At 47.4% G+C, this 24,275-nt stretch overlaps 1 protein-coding gene across 1 annotated transcript in view; it reads right to left on the bottom strand.

The window, feature by feature from the left end:
- LOC142243896 (NFX1-type zinc finger-containing protein 1-like) overlaps positions 1 to 24,275 on the bottom strand; it is a 285,549-nt gene that overhangs the window by 223,446 nt on the left and 37,828 nt on the right. The gene's annotated exons all lie outside the window — the stretch shown is intronic.

The raw sequence follows: 24,275 nt of genomic DNA on the forward strand, positions 1-24,275 counted from the left end.
TTTTTAACTAAGCCATTATACTAGCAAACAGTCAGTGTACCTAGTGGCATCCTAAACGTGGCTATTGGACTTTGCTATAGTCCCACTAGTGCAAAGACATTTGCAGAGCACGTCTGCCTGCATTGCACACTCCAACTCATTATAACTAAGCCATTATACTAGCAAACAGTCAGTGTACCTAGTGGCATCCTAAACGTGGCTATTGGACTTTGCTATAGTCCCACTAGTGCAAAGACATTTGCAGAGCACGTCTGCCTGCATTGCACACTCAAACTTTTTTAAACTCAGCCATTATACTAGCAAACACTCAGTGTACCTAGTGGCATCCTAAACGTGGCTATTGTACTTTTGTCTATTCACACTATTGTAAACATATTTGCAGCACGTCTGCCTGCATTGCACACTCAAACTTTTTTAAACTCAGCCATTATACTAGCAAACACTCAGTGTACCTATTGGCATCCTAAACGTGGCTATTGTACTTTTGTCTATTCACACTATTGGAACGATATTTGCAGCACGTCTGCCTGCATTGCACACTCAAACTTTTTTAAACTCAGCCATTATACTAGCAAACACTCAGTGTACCTAGTGGCATCCTAAACGTGGCTATTGTACTTTTGTCTATTCACACTATTGTAAACATATTTGCAGCACGTCTGCCTGCATTGCACACTCAAACTTTTTTAAACTCAGCCATTATACTAGCAAACACTCAGTGTACATAGTGGCATCCTAAACGTGGCTATTGTACTTTTGTCTATTCACACTATTGTAAACATATTTGCAGCCCGTCTGCCTGCATTGCACACTCAAACTTTTTTAAACTCAGCCATTATACTAGCAAACACTCAGTGTACCTATTGGCATCCTAAACGTGGCTATTGTACTTTTGTCTATTCACACTATTGGAACGATATTTGCAGCACGTCTGCCTGCATTGCACACTCAAACTTTTTTAAACTCAGCCATTATACTAGCAAATACTCAGTGTACCTAGTGGCATCCTAAACGTGGCTATTGTACTTTTGTCTATTCACACTATTGTAAACATATTTGCAGCACGTCTGCCTGCATTGCACACTCAAACTTTTTTAAACTCAGCCATTATACTAGCAAACACTCAGTGTACCTATTGGCATCCTAAACGTGGCTATTGTACTTTTGTCTATTCACACTATTGGAACGATATTTGCAGCCCGTCTGCCTGCATTGCACACTCAAACTTTTTTAAACTCAGCCATTATACTAGCAAACACTCAGTGTACCTAGTGGCATCCTAAACGTGGCTATTGGACTTTGCTATAGTCCCACTAGTGCAAAGACATTTGCAGAGCACGTCTGCCTGCATTGCACACTCCAACTTTTTTAAACTAAGCAATTTAACTAGCAAACACTCAGTGTACCTAGTGGCATCCTAAACGTGGCTATTGGACTTTGCTATAGTCCCACTAGTGCAAAGACATTTGCAGAGCACGTCTGCCTGCATTGCACACTCCAACTTTTTTAAACTAAGCAATTTTACTAGCAAACACTCAGTGTACCTAGTGGCATCCTAAACGTGGCTATTGGACTTTGCTATAGTCCCACTAGTGCAAAGACATTTGCAGAGCACGTCTGCCTGCATTGCAGACTCCAACTCTTTTTAACTAAGCCATTATACTAGCAAACAGTCAGTGTACCTAGTGGCATCCTAAACGTGGCTATTGGACTTTGCTATAGTCCCACTAGTGCAAAGACATTTGCAGAGCACGTCTGCCTGCATTGCACACTCCAACTCATTATAACTAAGCCATTATACTAGCAAACAGTCAGTGTACCTAGTGGCATCCTAAACGTGGCTATTGGACTTTGCTATAGTCCCACTAGTGCAAAGACATTTGCAGAGCACGTCTGCCTGCATTGCACACTCAAACTTTTTTAAACTCAGCCATTATACTAGCAAACACTCAGTGTACCTAGTGGCATCCTAAACGTGGCTATTGTACTTTTGTCTATTCACACTATTGTAAACATATTTGCAGCACGTCTGCCTGCATTGCACACTCAAACTTTTTTAAACTCAGCCATTATACTAGCAAACACTCAGTGTACCTATTGGCATCCTAAACGTGGCTATTGTACTTTTGTCTATTCACACTATTGGAACGATATTTGCAGCACGTCTGCCTGCATTGCACACTCAAACTTTTTTAAACTCAGCCATTATACTAGCAAACACTCAGTGTACCTAGTGGCATCCTAAACGTGGCTATTGTACTTTTGTCTATTCACACTATTGTAAACATATTTGCAGCACGTCTGCCTGCATTGCACACTCAAACTTTTTTAAACTCAGCCATTATACTAGCAAACACTCAGTGTACCTATTGGCATCCTAAACGTGGCTATTGTACTTTTGTCTATTCACACTATTGGAACGATATTTGCAGCACGTCTGCCTGCATTGCACACTCAAACTTTTTTAAACTCAGCCATTATACTAGCAAATACTCAGTGTACCTAGTGGCATCCTAAACGTGGCTATTGTACTTTTGTCTATTCACACTATTGTAAACATATTTGCAGCACGTCTGCCTGCATTGCACACTCAAACTTTTTTAAACTCAGCCATTATACTAGCAAACACTCAGTGTACCTATTGGCATCCTAAACGTGGCTATTGTACTTTTGTCTATTCACACTATTGGAACGATATTTGCAGCACGTCTGCCTGCATTGCACACTCAAACTTTTTTAAACTCAGCCATTAAACTAGCAAACACTCAGTGTACCTAGTGGCATCCTAAACGTGGCTATTGTACTTTTGTCTATTCACACTATTGTAAACATATTTGCAGCACGTCTGCCTGCATTGCACACTCAAACTTTTTTAAACTCAGCCATTATACTAGCAAACACTCAGTGTACCTAGTGGCATCCTAAACGTGGCTATTGTACTTTTGTCTATTCACACTATTGTAAACATATTTGCAGCACGTCTGCCTGCATTGCACACTCAAACTTTTTTAAACTCATCCATTATACTAGCAAACACTCATTGTACCTATTGGCATCCTAAACTTGGCTATTGTGCTTTTGTCTATTCACACTATTGTAAAGATATTTGCAGCACGTCTGCCTGCATTGCACACTCCAACTTTTTTAAACTAAGCCATTATACTAGCAAACACTCAGTGTACCTAGTGGCATCCTAAACGTGGCTATTGTATTTTTGTCTATTCACACTATTGTAAACATATTTGCAGCACGTCTGCCTGCATTGCACACTCCAACTTTTTTAAACTAAGCCATTAAACTAGCAAACACTCAGTGTACCTAGTGGCATCCTAAACGTGGCTATTGTACTTTTGTCTATTCACACTATTGTAAACATATTTGCAGCACGTCTGCCTGCATTGCACACTCCAACTTTTTTAAACTAAGCCATTAAACTAGCAAACACTCAGTGTACCTAGTGGCATCCTAAACGTGGCTATTGTATTTTTGTCTATTCACACTATTGTAAAGATATTTGCAGCACGTCTGCCTGCATTGCACACTCCAACTTTTTTAAACTAAGCCATTATACTAGCAAACAGTCAGTGTACCTAGTGGCATCCTAAACGTGGCTATTGTATTTTTGTCTATTCACACTATTGTAAACATATTTGCAGCACGTCTGCCTGCATTGCACACTCAAACTTTTTTAAACTAAGCCATTAAACTAGCAAACACTCAGTGTACCTAGTGGCATCCTAAACGTGGCTATTGTACTTTTGTCTATTCACACTATTGTAAACATATTTGCAGCCCGTCTGCCTGCATTGCACACTCAAACTTTTTTAAACTCAGCCATTATACTAGCAAACACTCAGTGTACCTATTGGCATCCTAAACGTGGCTATTGTACTTTTGTCTATTCACACTATTGGAACGATATTTGCAGCACGTCTGCCTGCATTGCACACTCAAACTTTTTTAAACTCAGCCATTATACTAGCAAACACTCAGTGTACCTATTGGCATCCTAAACGTGGCTATTGTACTTTTGTCTATTCACACTACTGCAAATCTATGTGCAGCACCTCTGCATGACAACCTCCTGCTCTGTTTTTAATAAGCTATAATGATAGCACAAAATACTGCCATTTAGTGGCATCATAGAACTGGCTGTTGTATTCCATTAGTGCCCCACTGGTGACAAGCTATTTCTAGCACCTCTACATCACACCCTCATGCACATTTTGCTACGCTAATGTTATAGCAAACTCATGGAATTCATTGCTGCATTTCATAATTCGGAGGGATAGAAAGTCAGGCTTCCTTTAGCTTTTCCTTCTGTTCATAGACAGCATCTCCAAGAGCAATTTCCCCTCCACGTCTAAGTGTGGAGAGGCAGCTAGTGCGCATGCGTGTGCCGATGTACCCCAGCTGCAGCATAATTACAGTGTTTCGCGTAGTGAGTATGCTCAGCCTGACTGTGTTATTCCTGACGCTAAGTCTTCTTTTCGGGATACAGCGCATGCTCCCACACTAAGTGTGAAAAGCCTCTTTGCACAGGTGCTTGCATTCCGTGCCGGGTCTAAGTCCTGTTTTGTGCCTAGACACCATGCTAAAGCTGATAGTCTTTTTTCAGAGACTGTATTTCATGCTACTGAGCATGCTCAGGCACTTCCTGCATGTGAGACTAGGTCCGGTAATGAACTCTTTGGCCCTGGCCCTGATGTGGGGGTCCCATATAGACCACAGGGCATCAGGTGTCCTCCCAAATGGCTTGCAGAGGCCCACACCTATGACTTGTCACCGCATTATTGATGGTCAGACGATGACTGGTGAGGTGTTTGGGTCATGGCAGCCATGAGGTCATCATTGAAATTGCGGTTCCAAATAGGACGCTAGTTATGCCACTCATGACGTGTCACTCTACTTTTGTCTCCAGGAGGTGCATTGTGGTTCACCCTGGTTTGGGGCGGACCCAGGTTATAAAAGGGGCTGGAGCCAACAAGGAGGTGCGCAGTTTTCTATTATGCTCCGAAAGAGCACACCTCCATGTGTTGAACCCATTGCGGCTTTAGGCCAGAGGTAGGCAGGGATAGGGTGGTGGATGCAGGCCACCACCACAGTTGGTAACGCAGAACGGTTAAGACCAGCTCCTGTCCTACCAGTCCTGCTTGTGCAGCCCAGTGGCATTAACAGGCCTGCTGCTGCTGATGCGCCTGCTGTCCACAGGTGTGGCCCCTACGCACACGGTCAGCGTACTCAATGGCCCCTGTGTTGTTAACAGTGAGTTCCTGGGCTGGGTGGGCATGTGGACCCTGTGACGCTAACAGGGCTCACAGTCTCCAGATCCGAATGGCGTCTAACTCGGTTCAGGCTACTATTAGTTTCATAGCCACACAGCTCTGTATCCTCCACCAAACCTTCCAGTTGCCAACCTCTCCTTTTCCAACTGGGAGCACGGTGGACACTGACTGCTGATGGGGATATATACCTTTCTCTTTCTTTTCTTATTAATTTTCGTTATATAGCGGTCACAGATTATATACCACTTTATCCAAATCTGCCAGTCCCACTGTAACCGATGGTGTTTCTTCAGCAAATGTTACAGTTGCTTAACCACCAAATCCACGGACCAAAACTTTTTTCCCCTTTCCAACACACCTGTTCCCCTTTCCAACAGCATCTGTCCTTTTTCAACTCATTTTGGGATATGACCAAAAGTGCAACTGTGCAGGGACACCGTACTCAACGCCATCTCAGCACAGCAGCCATCCCTCGGTCCCTCCGATGTGGACAAGTAAAAGACCATTTCCTCCTATCCATGACAAAGCGTTGTGATTCACTCTGTGCAGCACTGGTGTTTAGTGGAAAAGTAGATCTAAGATTGCGTACCACATTCTGCAGATACTCCTGTATACGTGCGTACATTTCTATGGCAGGAATTAGTTCGCCAAATTTTGTCTTGTACCGGGGATCTAACAGTGTGGCAACCCAGTATTCAGGATTACTTCAAATTCATACAATCCGAGGGTCATGTAGGTAGTGCAGCAAGAAGGCGCTCATGTGTCTTGTGCATCCAGGAGGACCAAGTCCTTGGTGTGTTGGTGGCAGAGAGGTGAGAATCGTGCCTCCTTCCTCTGCCCTCTCCCCACAACCTCGCACAACCGAAATGTGAGCAAGCTCTCACTCATCTGCTGAGTCTTCCATGCCCATCGCCAGTTCGTCCTCCATTTCTTCATGGGCTCCTGCACTTTCATCAACACTTTTTGCTGATACTATGCGCCCTTGTTAATCCCTCTACCTCACCATGACTGCCGCATAGGTGCCGCTGACCATCTGGACCTCGTAGATCTTGTTATCCCTTCCGCATATGACTCCTCCTGTACTTCCTCCCCTTCCTCTTGTCCCAACACCTGACTCCGAATAATAATTACAGTGTGCTCCATCATGTAGATGACCAGAATTGTCACGCTGAGAATGACATTGCCAGTGCTAAACATCTTCGTCGACATTTGTGAACTGTGTAGCAGGGTGCATAGGTCCTTGATCTGACACCACTCCAGCAGCGTGATCTGCACCACCTCTTGATCAAGTTATCCCAGGCTATATGTCATAACGTATTGCAGCAGGGTTCGGCGGTGCTGCCACAAACGCTGCAACATGTGCAGATTCAAATTCCTGCGTGTGGGCACATCGCATTTCAGGCGTTTAACCACCAGACCTAAAGACTTCTGTAGCGACGAAATTTGTTGAGCTGCTGTGTGCGCACGATGGAAGTGAGCACATAGCGAGCGTGCCCGCTGCACAAGGCCATGTAGGCCGTGATGGTGTTTTAAAAATTGCTGGAGAATTCGGTTCAACACGTGAGCCATACAAGGCACGTGTGTCACATTGCCCTGAGGATGGCCCCCAGCCAGGTTTGCATCATTGCCGCACACGGCTGTTAAGTCACCAACGGAGTCCGCTCCGTCAATTTGTACTCCGGTCGCCAGGTGACAACGTGTTCCTTTCATGAATCGTGCTGATGATGGGAGAGTAGTCGATGCCAGCGGCGCAGGTGGACGCAGGTTATGCTCACCCACTGGGCTGCATTACCTTGACAGATGCAGAATCTCTGGCTGAATGTAGCTGGTGGGTATCTCACAGATGAAATACCATCATTCAGCTACAACCAATGGGAAGACACCACACCCTTTTTTATGCCCATCCTGTCTGCAGACCACTGCCAGACATAGCTATGAACCTCTGGTTAATTTTACCCCCAGTTCAGTTTTATGATTTTGTGTGCTTGTTACCTGACTACTTTTCCTGCTTGCTGTTTATGTACCTTGTTGGCCGATCCGCATTTCACCTCTGCTTGTTTTCTGATTAAGTCCTGGCCGTCCCATTCTGTTCCTGTTCCTCAATTAATGTTTTGACCCTGCCTGACTACTATTCTCTGGAATAGCGGTGTGACTCACATTTCCCATACATTTCAAAGTAAAACTTTGACCGCCTGATGGCATTGAGCTCTGCTGCCAGCATAGTAAGGAGGTGTGTGGTAGTCCTTGTGCGCAGTTGCAAGGAAGGGTGGCCTGACCACACAGGGTTTGCGCCAAGGTGGAGGACCCACACGAGGTTGAAGAGGCAGAAGCAGTGTATTAACTTCTACATACAGAAGAAGGATTGAAACAACTCGTGGGGACGGCAAGACTTGTACAGCAGACCCTTCTCCATCTCTCACCATAGTTTGCCAGTGCCCAGTCAGTGACATGTAATGACCCTGTCTATGCTTACTGGTCCAAGTATCTGTGTTGAAATGCACCCTGTCGCACACAGATTTTCTCAAGGAAGTGGTGATGTTGTGTGCGACATGCTGGTGTAGCGCGGGCATGCTTTTCTTGGAGAAGCAGTGGTGATTGGGCATCTGGTACTGGGGCACAGCGACAGACATAAGGTCTGTAAAATCCTGTGTGTCCACTAGGCGTAAAGGCTGCATTTCGGTAGCCAACAGCTTACAGAGTGATAGAGTCAACCACTTAGCTTTGTCATGGGTCGCAGTAAGTGGCCTTTTATTTGACCACATCTGAGGGACAGAGATCTGGCTGCTGTCTGTAGACGGTGTTGAGTAGGGTGTCCCTGGAAAAATCCAGGTTTGTGAGGAAAGTGCAGGCGGAGACATGATGTTGCCTTCATCTTGCCTTCAGATCTGTTCATCTTGTATCATTTTTAAAAAACACAGCAAAAAATTGGGCACACAGACACCCCATCAGTGGCAGCACTTGTGCCCTAGTTGCAAACAGGATGTTTTGATTTGCATCAAGCACATTCAAAAATACGCCATAATTAACCGTCCCCAGCATGACACCGGGGTAGGTAGATAAAGTCTTTGCTGAACCATGACTTGGTCATCTTGGCTCCTTTTAAAAACAATGTAAGCAAGGGTTACTCCAAGCGGAGCCTCCCTTTTTTCCAAAAATTGTGCCCCACACACACCCACCCATTCAGTGGCAGCAGTTGTGCCATAGTTGTACACTTCACAGCTAGATTTGCATCAAGCACATTCCAAATCCACAAGCATTTACTCTCCCCAGGATGACACAGGGGTTGTAAATTCCTTCTGGATCCATGACTTGTTAATTTTGATGAACGTCAATCTGTCCACATTGTCACTGGACAGACGCGTGCGCTTATCTGTCAGCACACACCCAGCAGCACTGAAGACACGTTCAGAGACAACGCTGGCAGCTGGACACGACAAAATCTCCAAGGCGTAACTGGATAGCTCTGGCCATTTTTCTAGATTTGAAGCCCAAAATGAGCAAGGCTCTATTTGCAAAGTCATGGCATCGATGTTCATTTGTAGATACTCCTGTATCATCCTCTCCAGCCGTTGACTATGTGTCAGACTTGTTGTCTCTGGTGGCCTTGCAAAGGAGGGTCTAAAAAAATTATGAAAAGATTCCATAAAATTGCTGTTACCAGCACCAGATACGGTCCTACTGGTACGTGTAGACTGTTGAAGATGACGAGACCGTCCCATGTTTGTCAAGTTACAACTGGGAGATTCCCTCCCTGCACCTGCACGATTGTTTGGTGGAAAAGCGGATCTAAGATCGAGTAACAGCTTCTGCTGATACTCCTGCATAAGTGCGTCCCTTTCTATGGCTGGAATTATGTCACAAAATTTGGACTTGTACCGGGGATCTAATAGTGTGGCAAGCCAGTAGTCATCATCACTTCTAATTTTGAGAATACGAGGGTCATGTTGGAGGTAGTGCAACAAGAAGGCACTCATGTGTCTTGCGCAGCCATGCGGACCATGTCCACGCTGTGTTTGTGGCATAGAGGTGCTAACCATTCTTTCTTCCTCTGACATCTCCCCCCAACCTCTTTCAACTGAAATTTGACCAAGGTCTCCCTCATCCGCTGAGTCTTCCATGTCCATGGACAGTTCGTCCTCCATTTCTTCATGTTCTCCTGCACCTTCCTCAACATTTCGCCTGCTACCATGCGCCCTTGTTGATCCCTGTCCCCCATGGTCCCATGCCTGCCGCGTTGGTGATGATGAATGTCTGGACCTTGGTGATGTTGTTGTCCCTTGCGCATATGAATCCTCCTGTAGTTCCTCCCCTTCCTGTTGTCCCACACCCTGACTCCGAATAGTGTTTAGCGTGTGCTCCAGCATGTAAATGACTGGAATCGTCATGCTGATAATGCCATTGTCAGCGCTAAACATATTCGTCGCCATGTCGAAACTGTGCAGAAGTGTGCCTAGGTCCTTGATCTGAGACCACTCCATCAGGGTGATCTGCCCCACCTCTGCATCTCGTTGGCCCAGGCTATACGTCATGACGTATTGCACCAGGGCTCTGCGGTGCTGCCACAGTCGCTGTAACATGTGGAGAGTTGAATTCCAGCGTGTCGCCACATCGCATTTCAGGCGATGAACCGGCAGGCCGAAAGACTTCTGGAGCGATGCAAGTCGCTCAGCTGCGGCGCTTGAACGGCGGAAGTGAGCAGACAGTTTTCGTGCCCTGTTCAGAAGGCCATCTAGGCCGGGATAGTGTGTTAAAAATTGCTGGACGACAAGGTTCAACACGTGAGCCATACAAGGTACGTGTGTCACCTTGCCCAGGCGAAGGGCCGCACCCAGGTTTGCAGCATTGTCGCACACGGCCTTACCAGGCTGCAGGTTGAGTGGAGACAACCATTTATTAAACTCGGACCGCAGAGCTGACCACAACTCCTCAGCTGTGTGACTCTTATTCCCAAGACATGTCAAGCTAAAGACCGCCTGATGCCGTTGCGCTCTGCTGCCAGCATAGTAATGAGGGGTGCGTGATTCCTTCTGCGCAGTGAGAACGCTGGTGGCCTGACCAGGCAGGCTTGGGGCGGAGGTGGAGGACCCAGATGAGGTGGAGGATGCAGAAGCAGTGGCGGAACTTGGACAGACAGAGGATTGACACACAAGTCGTGGGGACGGCAAGACTTGTGCAGCAGACCCTTCACCATCTATCACCATAGTTACCCAGTGGCCAGTCAGCGACATGTAACGTCCCTGTCCATGCTTACTGGTCCAAGTATCGGTGGTGAAATGCACCCGTTCACACACAGAGTTTCTCAAGGAAGCTGTGATGTTGTGTGTGACATGCTGGTGTAGCGCGGGCACATCTTTCTTAGAGAAGTAGTGGCGACTAGGCATCTGGTACTGGGGCACAGCGACAGACATAAGGTCTCTAAAATCCTGTGTGTCCACTAGGCGGAAAGGCAGCATTTCGGTAGCCAACAGCTTACAGAGGGATAGAGTCCACCTCTTAGCTTTGTCATGGGTCGCAGGAAGTGGCCTTTTATTTGACCACATCTGAGGGACAGAGATCTGGCTGCTGTGTGTAGACGGTGTTGAGTAGGGTGTCCCTGGAAAAATGCAGGTTTGTGAGGAAAGTGCAGGCGGAGACATGATGTTGCCTTCATCCAACGTTGGTGCTATCGATGTTTGAGAGAGCTGTACACAATCACTTGTTTCCCCTTCCAAACCAACTGACGACCTACCAAGCAAACTGCCTGTTGCGGTTACAGTGGTGGAAGTTGTGGGTGGAAAAACAGGTGTGACAGCTGTCCCCACAGTCCTAGAAGATGACGAGCACGCGGATGCACTGGAAGGGGGAGGCGGTGGATGGTTGGCTCCGCTAGGCCGCATTGCAGCACGGTGAGCTTCCCACCAGGCCATATGATATTTATTCATGTGACGATTCATGGAAGAAGTTGTCAAACTGCTGAGGTTTTGACCTCTACTAAGAGAACCATGACAAATGTTACAGATCACATAATTTGGGCGATCTTTTTTTATGTCAAAAAAGGACCAGGCTAGGCAAGGCTTAGAGGCCATGCGACCTGTTGATCCACCCCGAATAATGCTCAGAGGCAGAGTGGTGGCTGAGGATGCAGTTGTAGACGTGCTACCAGTGCTCCGACTGTGTCCAGGAAGGCGCAAGGTTACTTCGTCGTCGGTTGCATCCTCCTCCACCGCCTCTGTTGACCTCCTCGAGTGTCTGACTGTGGGTTGACAGTAGGTGGGATCTAGAACTTCATCATCAATTGTTGTGTTTGCACTCCCCTCCCCCTCAGACCGAGCCTCTTCTTGCCCTGACCGAATATTTAAGTTGTCATCCCAATCGGGTATCTGCGTCTCATCTTCATCAGTATGTTCCTCATTGTCTATAACCACAGTTGTTGGAAAGGCAGCATTTTGGTAGCCAACAGTTTGCAGATGATGAAAGTCAACCTCCAAGCCATGTCATGCCTTTCTAAAAGCATGTAAAACACAGCGAGGGGACTCCAACCACAGTCTCCCTCGTTTCCACTAACTGGGCCACACACACCCCACTTGACTGGCATCAGTTGACCCAATTTTCAAGATGAAAAAGATGCTTTGCATGAAGCACTCTCAAAAATACGCTTGCCTTTCCCGTCCCCTGGCTGACCCAGGGGAAGAAAAGTCATCTGAGAGCCATGATTTGTTCATTTTGGTTCTTTTAGAAACACAGCGAGGGGACTCCAACCACAGTCTCCCTCGTTGCCACTAATTGGGCCACACACACCCCACTTGACTGGCATCGGTTGAGCCCCCTTTTGAAAAAGAAAAAGATGCTTTGCATGAAGCACTCTCAAAAATACGCGTGCCTTTCCCGTCCCCTGGCTGACCCAGGGGAAGAAAAGTCATCTGAGAGCCATGATTTGTTCATTTTGGTTCTTTTAGAAACACAGCGAGGGGACTCCAACCACAGTCTCCCTCGTTTCCACTAACTGGGCCACACACACCCCACTTGACTGGCATCGGTTGAGCCCCCTTTTGAAAAAGAAAAAGATGCTTTGCATGAAGCACTCTCAAAAATACGCGTGCCTTTCCCGTGCCCTGGCTGACCCAGGGGAAGAAAAGTCCTCAGAGCCATGACTTGTTCATCTTGGTTCTTTTAGAGACACAGTGAGGGGACTCCAACCACAGTCTCCCTCGTTTCCACTAACTGGGCCACACACACCCCACTTGACTGGCATCGGTTGAGCCCCCTTTTGAAAAAGAAAAAGATGCTTTGCATGAAGCACTCTCAAAAATACGCGTGCCTTTCCCGTCCCCTGGCTGACCCAGGGGAAGAAAAGTCCTCTGAGAGCCATGACTTGTTCATCTTGGTTCTTTTAGAGACACAGCGAGGGGACTCCAACCACAGTCTCCCTCGTTTCCACTAACTGGGCCACACACACCCCACTTGACTGGCATCGGTTGAGCCCCCTTTTGAAAAAGAAAAAGATGCTTTGCATGAAGCACTCTCAAAAATACGCTTGCCTTTCCCGTCCCCTGGCTGACCCAGGGGAAGAAAAGTCCTCAGAGCCATGACTTGTTCATCTTGGTTCTTTTAGAGACACAGCGAGGGGACTCCAACCACAGTCTCCCTCGTTTCCACTAACTGGGCCACACACACCCCACTTGACTGGCATCGGTTGAGCCCCCTTTTGAAAAAGAAAAAGATGCTTTGCATGAAGCACTCTCAAAAATACGCGTGCCTTTCCCGTCCCCTGGCTGACCCAGGGGAAGAAAAGTCCTCTGAGAGCCATGACTTGTTCATCTTGGTTCTTTTAGAGACACAGCGAGGGGACTCCAACCACAGTCTCCTTCGTTTCCACTAACTGGGCCACACACACCCCACTTGACTGGCATCGGTTGAGCCCCCTTTTGAAAAAGAAAAAGATGCTTTGCATGAAGCACTCTCAAAAATACGCTTGCCTTTCCAGTCCCCTGGCTGACCCAGGGGAAGAAAAGTCCTCAGAGCCATGACTTGTTCATCTTGGTTCTTTTAGAGACACAGCGAGGGGACTCCAACCACAGTCTCCCTCGTTTCCACTAACTGGGCCACACACACCCCACTTGACTGGCATCGGTTGAGCCCCCTTTTGAAAAAGAAAAAGATGCTTTGCATGAAGCACTCTCAAAAATACGCGTGCCTTTCCCGTCCCCTGGCTGACCCAGGGGAAGAAAAGTCCTCTGAGAGCCATGACTTGTTCATCTTGGTTCTTTTAGAGACACAGCGAGGGGACTCCAACCACAGTCTCCTTCGTTTCCACTAACTGGGCCACACACACCCCACTTGACTGGCATCGGTTGAGCCCCCTTTTGAAAAAGAAAAAGATGCTTTGCATGAAGCACTCTCAAAAATACGCTTGCCTTTCCCGTCCCCTGGCTGACCCAGGGGAAGAAAAGTCCTCAGAGCCATGACTTGTTCATCTTGGTTCTTTTAGAGACACAGCGAGGGGACTCCAACCACAGTCTCCCTCGTTGCCACTAACTGGGCCACACACACCCCACTTGACTGGCATCGGTTGAGCCCCCTTTTGAAAAAGAAAAAGATGCTTTGCATGAAGCACTCTCAAAAATACGCTTGCCTTTCCCGTCCCCTGGCTGACCCAGGGGAAGAAAAGTCCTCAGAGCCATGACTTGTTCATCTTGGTTCTTTTAGAAACACAGCGAGGGGACTCCAACCACAGTCTCCCTCGTTGCCACTAACTGGGCCACACACACCCCACTTGACTGGCATCGGTTGAGCCCCCTTTTGAAAAAGAAAAAGATGCTTTGCATGAAGCACTCTCAAAAATACGCGTGCCTTTCCCGTCCCCTGGCTGACCCAGGGGAAGAAAAGTCCTCTGAGAGCCATGTCCACATTGTCAGTGGACAGACATGTGTGCTTATCTGCCAGCAGACCCCCAGCAGCACTGAAGACAGGTTACGAGAGAACGCTGGCTGCAGGACACGACAAGATCCCCAAGGCGTACGTGGCGAGCTCAGGCAATTTATCAAGATTGGAAGCCTAAAATGAGCAGGGCTCAAGTTGCACAATAATGGAATCGATGTTTCCTTGCATATACTCATATATCTGTGTCTCCTCCTCTTTTTCCTTGTCCAGCTCTTTTGTTTTCACATGAGTATATGTCCTTGTCACTTTCCCATGTGTTGTGAGTTGTTTGTGACCTTTTGGACACCTTTGAGGGTGTTTTCTAGGTGTTTTTCTGTGTTTGTGATTGCCTGCCATTGTTTCCTATGCAGTTCGAGTACGGTTCGTCGAACGTTCGACGAGCCGAACTCGAACGGGACACCCGTTCGGCGAGCCGACCTCGAGCCGAACCGGGACCGGTTCGCTCATCTCTACTCTTTATGTTTTTCTTTATAAATCGGGTTAAGAGAATACTTTCAGAAAGTTTAGTATTTTGATTAATCAAGTTTTATTAAATGATTAAATTATAATAATATAAGAAAATAATCAAGTAGGAAAATAAGGCTTGGACCGAGCAGGGTCCAGAAACAAATGATATATTGAAAAGTTGACATAGCTATTTCTACTTATTCATACCAGGCCGGTTCATACAATATCTATAATACAATGTAAAGAGATATGCAAGAATTTTGTAGCTTATGATCCTAACCAAACAAAGAAAGTGTCATAAAATCAACTTGGATATCCTCAGACAATGAGCAACAATTTATGTAACCTATCAGTCATGTTTTGAGTGTCACCAGAATAGTTTCCTTGTATTTGGAGAGTAGTGGATAAAAGATGGAAAAAGGAAGAAATGAGAGAAGAGAGAAAAGGGGAGAGAGATGAGAGAAGAGAGAAAAGGGGAGAGAGATGAGAGAAGAGTGAATAGGGGGAGAGAGAGAGAGGTTGGGAAAAGAGTAAAGGGAAGTATGGTTATAGATGGTATATGGATCACAAAAATAGTGATCCATATAATAGGGTGAATCTCTAAAGAGTATCCAGGGTTGCCATATTTTAACAAAGTTCTCATTAGTATCGCTAACTTTTGCAGAGAGATCTTCAATATTACATACAGTATATGGGAGAATTGTTTTTGACACTCTGCGAAAGGAGGAGTTTTAGTTGTACGCCAGTGAGAGAGAGTTTAGTTTCAATCTGTTTGTAGTCCTAAATATAGTTTAGGTTCTTTGTATATTAGAGTTCTGTTAGTACCCACATCCAATATCCATAAAATATTTCCTTAACATTGGGATGCCAATGACTATTATTATGAGTTTTCTTTGTTTAGGAGCTATTTTCAAACATGTCTTTTCTCTTTTTCCCCCAAATAGTATGGGAGCTTTTGTTGTGTCCCTTGAAGAAAAGCATACTCCTAAAATGTGATTATGTTTCAAAAGTTTCCTTTGCAGAAGCTGTCCCTCTGCTTTTGTTTACTCTGTAATCTTGAGGTTTTTCTCTTTTTTTAAGCTTTCTTTTTTGATTCATTCTTGACCATAAGGACCACAAAGTCTGAACACAGTCTACTGTAATCCTCTCTGAAGAATTTCTAATGAGACACAAATGGGGATCTAAATAACAATTCCTTCAATGCGAAAAAGAGAATTTTGTTACTTACCGTAAATTCTTTTTCTTATAGTTCCGTCATGGGAGACCCAGACCATGGGTGTATAGCTACTGCCCCCGGAGGACACACAAAGTTACTACACTCAAAACGTGTAGCTCCTCCCTCCTAGCATATACACCCCCTGCTAGCCAGTCCTAGCCAGTTTAGTGCAAAAGCTGAAGGAGGACATCCACCCACAAGAAGAGACAGAGTAAAATCCGGAAGAACCGGAACCTCTGTCTACAACAATAACAGCCGGTGAAGACACACGGAACAAGAAACCTGCCAACAGGCAATAGGGAGGGTGCTGGGTCTCCCATGACGGAACTATAAGAAAAAGAATTTACGGTAAGTAACAAAATTCTCTTTTTCTTTATCGTTCCTATGGGAGACCCAGACCATGGGACGTTCTAAAGCAGTCCATGGGTGGGAAAAAACAGACAACTGAGAAGCAGGCAAAACCTAACTTCACAAATGGGCGACAGACGCCGGAAAGATGCGTCTGCCCAAGCCCGCGTCTGCCAAAGCATGAGCATGCCTTGGGTAGTGCTTCGAAAAAGTATGCAGACTAATTCGAGCTGCAGTCTGACAGACCTACTGAGCCGTAGCCTGGTGCCTGAAAGCCCAAAAGGCGCCGACAGGTCTGATCAAATGTGCTCTGATCCCCGGCGGGGAAGGCACTTGAGTACACTTGTAGGTCTCGGAAATGGCCGACCTAAGCCAACGAACCAGGGTCGGCTTAGATGCCGAGAGACCGCTACGCTGACTAGCAGTCAGCACCAGAGAGAGGTGCACCGCCTAATAACGGCGGTGCGAGACACATAGATCCGGAGCGCCCGCACCAGATCCAGGATATGCAACGCTTCCTCAAAGCGATGAACAGGAGCCGGACAAAAGGAAGGCAGGAAAATTGCCCCGGATAAGGTGGAAGCAGTAACCACCTTAGGGAAAAAAGTCCGGAGTCGGACGGAGACCACCTTGTCTTGATGCAAAAGAGCAAAAAGGGGGGTGACTCCGAGAGAGCCAGAACTCTCTGACGGGAAATTATAGCCACTAGAAAGACTACTTTCTGTGAAAGATGAAACAAAGAAACCTCCCTAAGAGGCGCAAAGGGGGGTTCCCGGGAACCGGGAGGACCGGATTAAGGTCCCAGGGCTCCATAGGCCGCCGGAAAGGCGGAATGATGTGAGATGCGCCCTTAAAGGAGCGCACCGGAGCCAGCCGGACGATACGCCGCTGGCACATACTGACAGAGCCGAGACCTGTCCCTTAATGAGGGATAGTCCTAGCTGTAGACCGGACTGTGGAAGGGACAGGAGGGTCGGCAAGGCCAAAAAGGTCAAAGGACACTTTGGAGCTCGAGTCATAGCGGAGATGACTTCAGGAAGGATACCAGAAGTCGCCAAGATCCAGGACTCAAGAGCTACGCCGTCAATCTGAGAATCCAGAATTCTGACGGAAAAAACGGACCTTTTGAGAAAAGGTCTGGACGGTCCGGAAGATGCCATGGCAATCCAACGGACAGAAGGAGCAGGTCAGAGTACCAAGCCTGCCTGGGTCAGTCTGGAGTATGAGAATGACCCGACGGCCCCCTTTACTGATCTTGCGCAGGACTCTGGACAAGAGGTAGAGGGTGAAATACGTAAAGAGACGAAGCTGGGATCAAACATGAACCAGAGTGTCTACCGCAAAACCTGAGGATTGTGGACCACGGTTGGACAGCTGAAATAGTCTGCCTCGCAGTTTTCACATCTGGGATGTGGGCTGCGGATACGGTGGACTAGGAGTCCCTTGTCCACTGAAGAATGTTGAGCCGCCAAGATTGCCAGGCGGCTGAGTGTCCCGCCCTGGAAGCTGATGTAGGAAAACGCTGTCACGTTGTCCGACTGGACTCGAATGTGCCTAGCCGCCAACAGATGGTGAAGGCTTAGAGAGCTAGAAATACAGCTCTGATTTCCAGCACATTGATCCAGAGGGCTGTTTCGGACAGAGTCCAAGCGCCCTGCGCTCCACAGTGGAGATATACTGCTCCCAAGGCGGATAGACTAGCATCCTGGTGAGGATCACCCGGGACGGGGCCAGGAAGGAGCGTCCCTGAGACAGAGTGGCCGAAGCCACCACTGAAACGAGCCCCTGGTCAGTGGCGAAGCCACCACCCCGTGGAAGGAGGGAGTTCGCTTGTACAGCGGAAAACATCCAGTCTCAGAGGACGCAGGAGAAACTGGGCAAGGAATCGCTTCCATTGACGCCACCGTCTGAGCAGCACCTGTATATGGTGTCTGATAGAACGACGTCGACCGCCAGCGGAGGGACTACTGATCGACTAAGAGCAGCTTCACAAGTGCCGACAGAGTCTCGAATTGCGTCCCTGAGAACCTCTGGTTCGAAGTCAGAGTGGACTTGGACAGAATGACAAGCCACCCGAATAGGTTAGAGTGGCGAGAGTGAGCGAAGCACTCTGCTAAGAGTCAGCACTGGATGAAGCCCCGACAAGAAGGCCGTCCAGGGCAAAAGATCACTGCCAATCCCTAGGGGTGCAGGACCCTATCACAGCTGCCCCAATGAGAATACTCGAGGGGCCGTGGCTAACCCCAAGGGAAGAGCCACGAATTGGACCACTCCGATTGTCAAAACGTAGTCAACGCTGGTGTGAAACTGCGATTGACCCCTGCAGATAGGCATCTCTGATTCCGATGGCTGCTAGGGAATCTCCTTGGGTTCTTGATTGACCCGGTGAAAAACACACGGAACAAGACCGAGACTCCATGTGAAAACGCCACACCTGACCATGCTTGAAAAGCTAAAGATCCAGGTCGGAAGGCACCGCCCTCTTCGGGGACTAGGAATAGATTTAAGCAAAAATCTCAGAAACGTTCCCAGTCGGGAACCGGTACAATTACTCCATTGGCCTGCAAGAAATGCCACGGCCTGTGAGAAGGCGGCGGCCTTGGAGCCGGGAGGAGTTGACAGAAAAAATCTGTTTGGCGGGTGGACAGAATTCCATCCTGTAGCCATGGGAGATATAATCCCGCCCCCACTGAACGGAGACGTGTTAGAACCATACGTCGCCAAGTGGAGAGAGCCTGCTACCGACCAAGGAGGTTGTTGGCGTGGCTAGATAGCTCGGAGGAAGCTGACTCAGTGGCAGCATCTCCTGCGGTCTTCTGAAGACGCAGTTTCGAGCCATTTGGTTCTATGAACCTGGGCCGAGCTAGAGGACGATCAGATGGAGGAACGGAAACCACCGAAACCTCAACTGATTCCTGCCCTGGACAGGTTCCCTGGTTTAGGTTTGTGGCAAGGAAGAACACTCCCCGCCAAGAGCTTCCTTAATTTCATCCAGTTGGTTCCGAAGAAACTGGTCCCACCAAAGGGGAGCCCAGCAAGGAACCTCTATAGAGGCATCTGCCTTCCATTTCCGAAGCCACAGGAGCCTGCGGATAGCGAGGAAAATAGCCAAGACCACCGCCGTGCGGTGTCCAGCATGGCAGACCTGGCATAGGATGAAAAAACTGAAGTCTGGAAGTTCAGGCAACCGTTTTGGGCATAGAGTCCCTGAGAGGGAATGCATCTCCTCCAGAGAAGCAGAGAAAGTACAAAAAAAACGCACTGCTGTAAAGCTGAGGAGAACGAAGCTCCTGCCGCCCCCATACCGACTTGGCCAAAAGGACAACCGGGCGGACCGCAAAACCTTAAGTGAGGAGCCATCAGCCACTGACATAACGGTCCGGGCTGAGCCACCTGAGGTGAAAGAGCCCACTTCTTGACCACCCTTGGTGGACAGGGGAAACACAGTCCTCAGAATCACGCTTCATGGGAAGCGACTGTCAGAGCGGACCGTGAGCTTGGTCACAGGGGCCTGAAAACTGGAGTGGTTAAGGAACACACGTTGTGTTCTCTTAGGTAAGGTAACTCCGGCGGATTGAGGTCCAGTACAAAATTAATGTACCGTGGGATCCTTATAGAGGTGCCGTCAGCCACTGATACAACTATCCGGGCTGAAAGACTAGACACCGGAGTGGCCACCCTTGGCGAATGAGTACACTCCTTGACCACCTCTGATGGGAGGGGGAAACAGGCAGCAGAACCCCGCTGTGGGGTCTGCAGGACAGGCTGTGGGCTTGGACGCAGCGGGTTGAAAACTGGAGTGGTTAAGGAACACACTCCTCGTCCTGTTAAAAGTATACTGATGCCTTTCTGCCAACGGGGAATACTCCCCTGATACAGGCGGATGGAGGTCCAGTACAAGTATAATGGACGCAATCCAATCATTAGCATCTGCGTCACCTACGGACAGATCAGTGGTACATGAAGTAGCGTCCGAGCCCCTGGTAGAGACATCCTCCTCGTCCAGTGAGTCAGCTTGTAATCGGAGCTGCGGGACGGGGAGGACAGGGGACCCTGCGACTCCCTGTCAGGAGGACGGGGTCTGAGCCCAGAAGGAGAGTCCCTTGTGAGCTTTGCTGAGCGAGCTGAAGCAGAAAACGCCCTGAGAAGGGGGCTGCATGCTCAGCAGATGCCGGAACAGCCGACCCCTGGAAATAGGATTCCCCCAGGGGTCAGCCACCGAAACCGGAGCAGCTGGAGGGGCCACTAATGAGCCTCCAAGCTGAGGGGCCACAGTGGTTAAGAGCTCGGTACAGCCGTACGAGACTACCTGCAGTGGAATAATAAAAACAGCCTGCAGCCTCGCTCTGTGAGACATAATGCAGAGGTGGGGGCTCTGTCTAGAATGGCCCCCAGCATATATAAACGGATAAAATAAGCAGCTGCACAAACCGGAGGTCGTGGCTGCAGATCGTTTAAACAGACATGTCTGTGCCCTCTAGTCCCTCAGCCCCAGCCCCCACTTGTCACAATGTGGAATCTCTGTGCCTATGCAGGCACAGAGAACGCTGAGAAAATGGCGACCGGAGCGAAGAGAGGGGGCGGGGCCTACTCTGAGAGCGGCAAATGAGGTGGCCAGGGGAGGGAATCTTTCCTCAGTGAGGAGTGTCCCTTCCCTTGTGCTGCACAGCCGCTGGGCGGAGCCACACTGTCCCTCTTCTGACTGACATGCAGAGACAGTGGAAACCGAAACTAGGCCTCAGGCGAAGCCGGGGCCTAGAGTAAAACATGCGGCCGGCGTGCAGGCACCATCGGCGCGGTTCTCCAGTGAAAACTGGAGAACCGGCCGGAAACGTTAACACCAAACATAAAAACACACTCCCCCAATAATAAACATAAAGGACCCCTGGAAAGACCACTTTCTGTGGTAATAACGTCTCATATACTTAGCTTGTGAGACGCAGGTTGCCAGGTCCCTGGGGGGTGATAGCTCCTTCCAGCAGGATCCTGCAAAAGGGCTGCGGATGGAGACCGGTCTCCTGCAAAGCAGTGAGAATCGTGTTGGCTCCCACTTCAAGCCAGAGCCCCAGCATGGGATGGTGAAGGAGCGCGGCATGAGAAGGCTCTAGCCTTGGAAAATCAACCTTAACAGCACCGCCGACACAGTGGAGTGAGAAGGGACATGCCGGGAGTCCAGCTGGACCCGCTTTTCTTCCAAATCTTTGATCCAGAAGGAAAAAAATCAAAAATCAAAATCAGAGATGCATGTGTGTGTGATCCTCCTGAAACACAAAGCAATGAACTGGCTAGGACTGGCTAGCAGGGGGTGTATATGCTAGGAGGGAGGAGCTACACGTTTTGAGTGTAGTAACTTTGTGTGTCCTCCGGGGGCAGTAGCTATACACCCGTGGTCTGGGTCTCCCATAGGAACGATAAAGAAAGAACTCAACACCCCTGAGAAGCATGCACAGATCTTTCTCCATTTTCATAGGCGTAAGGTACATATTATCTGTTTTCAGGAGGCACATTTCAAAACTAATCATTCGCCAACAATAAGGAATAAGTATTACACAAACTTGTACTTTGCCCACAACCCCGACTCAGTCTAAAGGAGTAGCAATCACCATTTACAAATTACTGACACCTCAGATAACTGATTGAACGATAGATACTTATGCCAGATACATAATTCTTTCACTGTCCATAAGTGGTCAAATATTTATAATTATTAATGCATATGCCCCAATCAAGATCAGGCTAACTTCACTGTTAAGTTGGTAGATATTGCCCTCCCTTTGGTTCAGGGAAAAGTATTGCATTGTGGGGACTTGAATGCCACCTTTGATCCAGAGTTAGATCATTCCAAATGTCACTCTTGTCACTCCTACGCAATTATGAAATTAATTAAAAAAGCATAATTTCAATTACACTACTCTTGGAGAATTTAATATCCTCAGATAGGGACTACAGTTTTTATTCCCATCCACAGGAATCATATAGTCACCTGGATTATATTCTTCTTTAACATAGTGCGTTACCCTGGCTCACTAGTACTACGGTAGTATCAGAAATATTCTCTGGTCAGACCATGCTCCAGTATTTTGCGCCCTCAGGGTACCCTCCCTTACTTAAATAGCATGGTACTGGTGAATCAATGAATCTCTGCTTCTGGACATGCTATGTACCTCTAACATACAGCATAAATTAATAGTAAATTAATAGTAGCCAAAAAAATCTCAGGAAACAAGCTATATAATTGTTTCAAGGTGGTGTCGAGTCACCTCCGCCCTACACAGGTGGTGTCGTGAAGTCCATTGGGAAGTACACAAGCACACAATGTCTCACATTTAGGGATCCTGTCCAATTTAAGGGGCCTTTGGGGATGTAGTCCTCAAGGCCACCAGGAGATGACAGGGGTCATAATCCCCAAATGCCCTGAAGCTACTTTGTTATATATGTTTCCCATGTCTACAAATGCCTACAAAAAATTATTGTTAAGACACCTTCTTCAGGTGACCAAGACGGTGATTGCACACCACTGGAAGTCGGTGGACCCCCCCATCTTTGGAAAAATAGTTTGCAGAGATAGGCACAATTTACCTCATGGAAAGACTGATAGCCCAATCACAGACTGAAATTACTGTAACTGCTACCAAATGGTTCCACTAGGAATCCTTTCTGCCTATTTTGAGATAACCCTTATTACATTCTCCATTCGCACCCAACCTCGCCTTTACTTTTCTCTCAATGCTGTTAGTGGTCTAGATTGGTCCCAATGGTCCCTAAATGCTATAGCTCATCACTTTGTGCTTTCTACTCTTTCAGTCTTTCTTATCTTTTCTTTCTCATAAGTACATTGCTTCATGCTTAAATGATGAGATATAATTTCTTGTAATTGACATATTATTATTGATATCTCTAATTGGGGAAAAAAAAAGAAGAAAAAAAAAAAGAAGAAAACTTTGATTGTGGCTACTGCCCTCTTCGATTGTGCAGTCAATAGTGACCAGAGCGTAGCAATAATAACTTTCTAATATTATTATTGATTTTAATTCTTTAGTGTGGAATGACATACATGAATATAATTTGTGGAGTGTAATCTCAATGCCACACGTGCATAGAGAATAAGACTGACAGCCAGGCTCCTGCTGCAATGGCTGGAATTTCAGAGAAACTTTTGATTCTCGCTGTTACCCGTTTAGATGCTGTAGTCAATAGCGACTAAAGCAACTAAAACAATAATGGGCTGCCAATAGGTGGCCATAATTAAATAAGATGCATTATTAGAAAGACATGGTTCATAATTTTTAAGACACATAGAAGCTCGGTTATAGGAATACAATGTCGCGAGGAGCCAAAGAGCCAGCAGCCAATGGAAAAAATAGAGCGCTATAATCACCATGCACTCCCCTTCCTCCTGTACTTTGGCCTTGATGATTAGTGTTCTTACCACTTGCATAGCATAAAGCCTGTATTGTAAAACTTTGTAATTTTTATACACAATGTTTAATAAGATTTTAACCATTTAGTGAAGAATGCCATGAAAATATGACTGACAGACAGGATCCTGCTGCAATGGCTGGAATTTTGGAGAAACTTGATTCTGGGCCATTACTCCTGTAGATTCTGCAGTCAATAGTGACCACAGCATCACGATAATGGGTTGCCAATAGGTGGCCACATTTAAAGGATATTCATTATTAAAAACATAGTTCATATGCTTTTAACACACATAGAATCTGAGTTATAGCATTATAATTAGGGATGATCGAATACTTCGATTATTCGGCTTCGCGGATATTTCCCGAATACCTCGACGCTATTCGGCCATTCGATGCGCAATGTAAAGGGTACTTTACACGCTGCGATCTCGCTAGCGAGATTGCAAGCAATCGTACCCGCCCCCGTCGGTTGTGCAACACGGGCAAATCGTTGCCTGTGGCACACAACCTCGCTTACCCCCGTCACACGCACTTACCTGCCCTGCGACGTCGCTCTGGCCGGCGATCCGCCTCCTTTCTAAGGGGGCGGTTCATGCGGCGTCATAGCGACGTCACACGGCAGCCGTCCAATAGCAGAGG

This window comes from Anomaloglossus baeobatrachus, chromosome 6 (genome assembly GCF_048569485.1).
Source record: "Anomaloglossus baeobatrachus isolate aAnoBae1 chromosome 6, aAnoBae1.hap1, whole genome shotgun sequence".
In the NCBI taxonomy this organism is placed as follows: Eukaryota; Metazoa; Chordata; class Amphibia; order Anura; family Aromobatidae; genus Anomaloglossus; species Anomaloglossus baeobatrachus.